Source organism: Mus pahari, chromosome 4 (genome assembly GCF_900095145.1).
Source record: "Mus pahari chromosome 4, PAHARI_EIJ_v1.1, whole genome shotgun sequence".
Taxonomy (NCBI): Eukaryota; Metazoa; Chordata; class Mammalia; order Rodentia; family Muridae; genus Mus; species Mus pahari.
The window spans coordinates 46,860,281-46,866,937 of record NC_034593.1 but is presented as its reverse complement, the minus strand read 5'-3'; positions in this window follow the sequence as shown (position 1 = coordinate 46,866,937).

Sequence of the window (6,657 nt, the reverse complement as noted above, 5' to 3'; positions counted from 1 at the left end):
AGAGAGAGAGAGAGAGAGAGAGAGAGAGAGCATTTAAGTAAGGTGCTTGCATAGGCATGAGTGAGAATTTACTTGAGCACAAGCAGTATGATTGTGATATTACCATTGTGGAATGTGACACCCCTGCAATGTAACTGCCTATACTTCCCCAAGGAAGAAACAAATGTCAGTGAGACCATGTCTTATAAGATGGTGTGTGCCTGCCAAATACCTAAAATATCAACAAAAATTGTGAAGAATTGAATGGAAAAGTCAAATGGCAGAGGAACAGGAAAATGATCACTGGCTGGCAGTGGAGCTGTGCAGTGGGGCTGTGCAGTGGGGCTGAGCAGTGGAGTTGTGCAGTGGGGCTGTGCAGTGGGGCTGGCAGTGGGGCTGTGCAGTAGGGCTGTGCAGTGGGGCTGTTCATCAGGGCCCAACAGTACAAAGCTGGGCCTTCTGTGGGAGCAATGAACATAACTTGGTCAAAAGGAAAGGCCCTCAAATGCAGCTGGCCAGACAATGTGAGCGCTACCTGTCTGCACACAAACCCATGGTTATTCTCATCTAAAACTTTACTCTTACAAACTTTAGTATGGGAGAAATAAGTCTTCAGTCAAAAGATGCTCGATTCATTTTCATTTCAATGTTTAATTACAAAGCTATTTTTAAAATAAGTCCTTTTAATTTGGGATTAAAAATACCTGTGATGAAGGCTTTTGAAACTCCTGGCAAATTTCGACAAATTCCCCCTTTCGTTTACCCTTTTCTGCATATGATTTGAAAAAATTAAAGCGATTTCATAAACTTGAAAGGGCATTTTACTTAATAAGTTGTAACAGGGCTTACAATTATAGCCATAAAAAGCCACTCAAGAACTTCAAAGAGAAATAGCAATTAAAGACATTTGATTGTAGAAGAAAATCATGATATCATTTCAAAGAGTAGAGCTTAAATATTCCACACATTCATTGCTTCTCTGGTATCTCTGGTGACATAGGATGGGGCACAGGTGACAGAAAGCAGGACTTGTGCTAACATAGAAATTCAGCTGCAATCTAAAAAACTCTGCAAAAAAACCTGACCTCTTTCCCTCTCTCCCCCCTCCTTCCCACTCTCTCCCCCTCCTCTCACCACACAGCTAAACATTAAATGAATTCAATATTTACTTGAAAATATCTAGAGGTACTGGGCAGGGAAATGGTCCTCTCTGTCTTCTAGCTACCAGTAAAGGCGACTCCCTGGTCAAATAAGGAACCCCTCGCTCCCTGGTCGCTGGCACCCCTCTGCAGCTTTAGAGGTAAGCTAAACGGTAGATGCACTGCAATGTTAGAGAGAGAACTCAAACAGTTTATGCTTGATTTTTGTCTTAAGTTCATAAGAAAATTATCAACAAAATAGGTTTAACTGCACTTTCTGCTGTGCAAATCTATTCTTGACAACTGGCCAAAAAGTACTTATTGAACCCAATGTTTCTGAGTAAGAAAACCATCAAAACCTCTCTTACTGTCATACTTCCAGGTGTGTGTGTGTGTGTGTGTGTGTGTGTGTGTGTGTGTGTGTGTTTGTGTTACAGTGTTTGTATATGGACAATTTTGCATCTTTACAGGTTTTGAATATGTTACACATGTCATTAGAAACATAAAAAAACAGTGGCATCGCGGCAGCCAGCACACCCTTAGGAAAGATATTGTTTCAAGCATTTTCAGATATTTTTCTCCCCCCTATTTAAATAGACTTTGGGTTTCTTTTTGTCTCAAAATCAAAATTTAAGCTGAGAAGCCAATAGAAGTTCCTTCCATGTAGTGGTTCATTTAACAATTTTTGTTTTCAGGATCAGCCACCTCAAGCACTCTTACAGATTAAGAAGATGTCAGCTGTGTGTCAAGTTGACAAAGGGTGGACCTCTGATGCCTTACCTTCACTGACCATTTGACTGGCTTCCAAAGCACACATGGCGAGGGATGCCTCTGAGTGTGCCTGTGAGGATGTTTGCAGACAGTCCTCGCGGACAGGTGTTCTCTACCTCTGCTTCCTGACAGCTGAGGTATGGATCGCTCTGTGCTACCTATCGTGATAGTCTGGACTCCTCAACTAAACCTGCTATGTCAGACATCCTTCTGTGGTGAAGTCTTTCCTATGTGCCACTGCTAGATCGAGACGGGCAACATCAGTGGGACTTCTGCCTTAAACAGCTCCCATTTTGGTCTACCTTGAAAGAAAAGGGGCATTGAGAAATAAATCCGAGTGAACACAATGTTTTTCTTGATTTTTAAGTATTTCTTATTTTCATGAGCATGAGCGTTTAGCTTACATATATTTCTATGCACCATATGCATGCAGTGCCCACAGAGGCAATAAGTGGAGTTTCAGATCCCTAGGAATGGAGTCCCTGACAGTTATGAAGCAGCAGTGAGTGGCCCCAACAATGTCCTGTCTCTCTGTCCCCAAATACAACATTTTAAGGACAGGGTCATTATTAAAATCTACCAGATTTAGAGAAAATCAACTTGCCTAAGGCTATATGTTATTTGGGCTCTTTTGAACCAAATAAGAGAGAATTTCAAGATCTCAAATGTTTGACAGCTCGCAGCTGGTTTTTTAAATGTGCTGTTTCTTTAGTTCTTAGTTTCTTTATCCCCGGGCAGTGGCAGTGTGAAGCATCATTCATTTATTGTCCTCTCCGCATTTGGCTGTGGGCTAACCCTGACATCATTGCATTCTCATCACAGTGCATATGGTGCCTGGTCAAAGTTGCCAATGTAAATAATGGTTTCAATGGTCTATGGGATCCAAGCCTAGTCCCGCACATACTGTCATTAGCTTAGAAAATGCAGGATTTGTGACCCCATTAATTTCCTTATTGGAAGCAACCTAGTTGTTCTAACCAATATCTTCTTAGGCAACTCAAGAAAACAAGCTTAGTGACATCTGTGGTAGACCACACCCCCTTCTGTGTTGATGTGTCTTTGCACAGTGACATGGCAGATATTCCTGTCAAGAGGTAGAATGTATTTCTTTCAGGGGAATTGGAATTAAAGTTCACATTGGCTTCCTCTAAATCCCAGAGAGGCAGCATGTATAAGTCCCTGCATTTACAGGGCTCTGCTGGCATCCACTGACTCTCACTGGGATCTCCTCACTGCTGCGAAGCCAAGCCCAGGCTAGCCTTCCTTCTGCAGGGAGCAAGAATGTGAGAAGAGACGCTACTGTTGCTGAGCCCGCCTCAGCATCCCCAGATCTGGGAAATCTATCAACCGACTGCACGAACAAGAAAGGGCAAGTCTAGACAACAGACCGGTCTGCCTTAGGACAGAACAAACAAACAACTGAACCAGAGACTTCCAAATCTGAGCCTATGTGTTTTGATACAGAAAAACCCAATGCAGCATTGGTCATAGCGTATTAACTCATGGTACCTCCTGTTTCCTCCTAGCAATATGAGCAGTCAAGGTTTTTGTAAAGGTGACACTTTTCTATCTGCTTGTTGTAATACATAGGACATGTCTTTGGGTAGGGATACAAATGATCTAATGGTTTGTTACTTAAACTAGAATTTTTCAATATTCCCCAATCATGCTATTTGTTCAGCAAATTGTGTCTTTCATATTTTCAGAATGCTACCCTGGCAAGGCTCCCTGTGCTCATTCAGAGAACAGAATGTAGACTGAGATTTGCCTGCATGGGCATTTTGTATTAGGATAGGCACCATGACTGGGAATTTCTGTTACTTGAATAACACCAAGGCATGGTTCATTACCATGGAACACAAATGTTTTTTGTTGTTGTTTTGTTTTGGTTTTTTTTTTTTTTTTGGAAATTAACTTAAGTTCCTGGGAAAGGGAAATGATATTAAAAAAAAAAAACAGCTAAATAAATACATACTTGGAAAACAGATTCGAATAATAGAAGTAAAATATATTAACAAGATGAAGAATAAAAGGAAATGCCTTAATTAAGGAGGAGACCTAATCAGTGCTTACTGTATATGTGTGAGGACACCAAGTCAGTGGTCGATGCACACATAGAAAGCCGGGCATGGAAGTGCTCACCTGCAATCCCAGAGCCAGGAAGGTAAAGACGGGAGAATCCTGGGGCCTCTAGCCAACCTCTCCAGCTATCAGACACCTCCAGCTTCAGTGAGGGATGCTGATCAACAAATAGAGCAGAGGTCAGGGAGGAAGACATCGGATGTCAACCTCTGGCCTCTGCAAATACACATGGTCATGAAAACCCATAACTGAAGGAGCTGAAGGGGTTTGCAGCCTCAGAGGAGGAACAACAACATGAACCAGCCAGTATCCCCAGAGTTCCCTGGGGCTAAACCACCAACCAAAGAGTACACATGGAGGGACCCATGGCTCCAGCCGCAAGGATGGCCTTGTTGGTCATCAATGGGAGGAGAGGCCCATGGTCCTGTGAAGGCTGGATACCCCAGTGTAGGGGAATTTCAGGACAGGGAGGCAGGAGTGGGTGGGTTGGGGAGCAGGGAGAGGGGAATGGGATTGGGGGTTTTCAGAGGGGAAACCAGGAAAAGGGATAACATTTGAAATGTAAATTTAAAAAAATCTAATAAAAAAGAAATGTAAATAAATAAAATAACCAATAAAAAGGAAATCCTAAACAAAAAAAAAAGAAACTCCATACATACATGCACACATATACAATACATAAACATATATACCATACACACACAGGCATGCATATACTTTTCATACACATGTACATAAATACTGTATACATACACACACAGGAAATACCTAGAATCTGTTTCTGGGTGAGCCAACCACAGTGTTGAGCACACTTCTGCACCTCACACCCACTCAATCCACCATGGAAGGAAATGTACACCCTGGCTGAGCTAAGAGTGGAGCAGAGACTGAAGGAAAGGCCATCCAGAGACCGCCTCACTTAGGGATCCATCTCATCTGCAGACCAAACCCAGACACTATTGCTGATGCCAACAAGAGCCTGCTGACAGGAGCCTGGTATAGCCGTCTCCTGAGAGGCTCTGCCAGAGCCTGATCAATATAGATGTGGATGATGGCAGCCAACCATTGGACTGAGCACAGGAACCCCAAGGGAAGAGTTAGGGGAAGGACTGAAGGAGCTGAAGGGGTTTGCAATCCCATAGGAAGAACAAAAATATCAACCAACTAGATCCCCTAGAGTTCCCAGGGACTATACCACCAACCAAAGAGTACACATGAAGAGACCCGTGGCTCCAGCCGCATATGTAGTAGAGAATAACCTTGTTAGTCATCAAGGGAAGCGGAGCCCATTGGTCCTGTGAAGGTTCAATGCCCCAGTGTAGGGGAATGCTAGGTGGGAGTGGGTGGGTGGGTGGGGGAGCACCTTCATAGAGGCAGGGGGGAAGGGATGGGATGGGGGTTTGCAGAGGGGAAATCCGGAAGGGGGACAACATTTGAAATGTAAACAAATAAAATAACCAGTTTTTAAAAAGAAGAAATCTCTCAAGAGCGTCTCACATCCTTACAGGATCCAGTCAAAAGAGTTCTTACTTGTTCTTTCTGTCTCACAGGGTGGGCAATAAAAAGTCTATGAACTAACAGACTCTATCCGTAAATCCCCTAACGCCATAGGCAACGGTTGAGGACTTTCGATACATGCTTTCGTATTTCCTCAAGAAAATGCTGTCAGTTTGTATCTTTTCCTAGCTGAGTCAGTTCTGTTGAACATTCCCGGCATGTTTATCTTGTTCCACAGTGTGTTGGCTACACAGGGTCAACCTCTGACCTTTGTCCAGGCACTTGCTTAGAGTTCACAGTTACAGTCCTGTGCCCCTGGTTAGCCATGGCCCCCTGTTTCAGTCATGACATGACCCTGTTGGGCTCACTGGATGCCTGAGGCCATATCCCTTCTGGCCAACCGTGATCTTTAGGGTGACCTCCTTTGAGTTGTACAGTTGATTACAATTCTATGTCCTACAGTGATGGAGAAAAGGGAACAACACAGTCCTCCTGCTGAGGAGAATAGTCTCGGAATGACAAGCACGCCACTATTGTGTGTGATTGCATAGTAACGGATTTTTGACTATGATTTATGCAAGTTGAAAGGAATTAGGCATTTTACGGGATCAACAGGAGGGCTTTCGTCTGTGCTAGGGAACAATGACCCAAATCATGCACAAGTGTGATCTGATGAGGAACTGACTTCCCCACTGTGCCCAAGAACTAACTGCTGCTTGTGCTGTGAGCCTCTGAGCTCTGACAGAAGGCTTCGCGAGGGGTGGGGGTGGGGGAACTCCGTACTTCCTGCTCGCTGGCATCTGAAGATACCCAGCTCCTTCTCCGAGCCTCTGTGGCTGGTTTGCAGAGTTCCGGTGCCCAGATGGTCATGTCCATGTCTGACATTTTCGGTCTCTTTAGCATGAGGTTGATTCTGCTCTGTGTAAGAAACAAAAGGCCTCATGAGAGTGTCCCAGATGGAGGCTGGGAATTAATGTTCCATGAACTCAAGAAAGGAGACATGGCCACTGCTGCATCTAAGGCCTGAGTGGCTACCACACTGAGCAGGATCCTGCCAGCTGGGATACTGACAGATCCCAAGCTTGGCACGCCTAAGAGTCCATTCTTACTCATGTTGGAGGCCTGTGGCGCCCACAGGGCACATACATGCAAGCACACACACACACACACACACACACACACACACACA